The 2036-nt window shown below is 39.1% G+C and overlaps 1 pseudogene across 1 annotated transcript; it reads left to right on the top strand.

Annotated features, from left to right (window-relative positions):
• On the top strand, positions 1-866 carry LOC308439951 (vomeronasal type-1 receptor 4-like; annotated as a pseudogene). The gene has a single exon. The product of its transcript is annotated as a vomeronasal type-1 receptor 4-like (transcript).
• The last annotated feature ends 1170 nt before the right edge of the window (positions 867-2036 follow it).

Raw genomic sequence — 2036 nt, forward strand, 5'->3', positions numbered from 1 at the left:
ATGATGTTTACTTTACAAGTTACAACTGGAATTCTTGGAAATTCATTTTTGCTTACCTACTATCTGAACTACTACCTAAAACACATATTGAAGCCCACAGACTTGATTATCATCCACCTACTGGCATCAAATGTCTTGATAGTTCTCTCTCTAGGAGTGCCCCACACACTGGCAGCTTTTGGGTTGAAGCTGTTTTTGACTGATTTGGGATGCTCTTTGATTTTGTATTTTCAAAGAGTTGTTCGAAGCGTGTCCATTAGCACCACTTGTTTCTTGAGTGTCTTCCAGTCCATCACCATTGGTCACAGGCAATTCTGTTGTAAGGATCAAATGGCCAAGGTTTCAAAGTACACTGGATGCTCTATTTCCATTCTCTGGGTCTTTTCAATTGTTGTAAATTTCATTTCCTTCTGTACATCCTTGTCAAAATGAATATGACAAGAAACCGAGAATTTGTTTACTGTTCCATTGGAGGACTTGATGAAATCAATGACTGGCTCTATGCAGCATTGGTGGTATGTCCAGAAATAATTGTTTCTTTGCTCATTGCCTGGTCCAGTGGCTCCATGATTGTAATTCTCTATAGACACAAGCAGAGGGTTCAACACATCCACAGCAGTCATGATCCCAGGAGAAACTCGCCAGAATCCAGAGCCACACAGAAAATTCTGATCCTGGTGTCAGCCTTTCTGGCATTTTATACTGTCTCCTCTGTCTTACAAGGCTGCATTGCTCTTTTATATCAACACAATCAGTGGTTGATAAAAATTACCTTCATTATTTATCTGTGTTTTCCATCCTTGGGACCCTTTGTTCTAATGAGACATTACTCTGTTATACCTAGATTCAGTTTGAGCTGGTTATAGAAAAAAAAAATCTCCTAATCTTATTAAACCCTTTGAATGTTATATTTTTCTTCTTAGCCTGGTATATAGTCCTACTCTTCATCAAAAGATCAAAACAGAAGATTAAAGCATTTTGCCCTGGCATTGTCTTACACTAGGGCATTGAGCCTTCACAGGCCCAAAATTTTCCCTCCTATTGATGCCAAACAATGCCATTCTCTGGTACATATTCAGCTTGAGCCATGTACCCCTCCAAATGTACTCATTGGTTTATATTTTAGCCCCTGAAAGCTCTAGGGTTCTGATAGGTTAATACTATTGTTCTTCACATTGGATTGAAAAGCTTTTCTTTTTTACTTTAATTTTGTTGGATATTTTCTGCATTTACATTTCAGATATTATCCCTTTCCCACAATCACACCCCTCTCCACCTCCCATTGCGTCCATGAAGGTACTCCCCTTCCCAACCACCTCTCCCACCGCAGCACCTTGACTTTCCCCTACACTGGAAAAATGAGCCTTTGCTGGACCAGAGGTTTCTCTGTTGGGAGCCATCTATTACAAAATATAATGTAGTCTAGATTTATAAGTCACTTCAGCTTCTATGATTTAGCTTATATGAAATATCACCAGGGTACTCAGGCCACCTGCATGGATCTTGCCATAAAGTTACTAATTAACCTATTCTTTTCTATAGTTTTTGCTGAACATTTTTCAAACCAATATCTTGTTACACAGTACAAATGGTATTGTGAGAAGATATTTAGCTGGAAAATCCCCTAGTCCCATGCCTTATTCCCTTCTTCTAAGATTATAAAACTAACATGTAAAAAATAAAAGTAATTCAACTTGATCAGTCCTCCTGTCTTGATTTCTGTTCCTTGAATCTCTTATCTTCCATTCTCTCCTAGATTATCTGGGGTTCTTGTTGACTGTCTTGCAGGTCAGGAAACTGGCACCAAACATTGGTGCCATCTGTGGTCTCTCTGGATGGAATGCCACATATCCAGTAAGGAAGGCCTTCTGTGTTGTTTAATAGAGAGAGAGATAGAGTGACTGCAAGACCTTCCTTTACATAGCTCAACTTGGAGAATGCATCCCTGTTGCAGATCCTTTAAGGTAAGGTGATGGAATAAAGGCTTTCTCAAAAGTCCCCCTTTTTATTTGAGGATTTAAGGAGTCTCTCAAGAT

Source organism: Micromys minutus, assembly GCF_963924665.1.
Source record: "Micromys minutus genome assembly, chromosome: 30".
Classification (NCBI taxonomy): domain Eukaryota; kingdom Metazoa; phylum Chordata; class Mammalia; order Rodentia; family Muridae; genus Micromys; species Micromys minutus.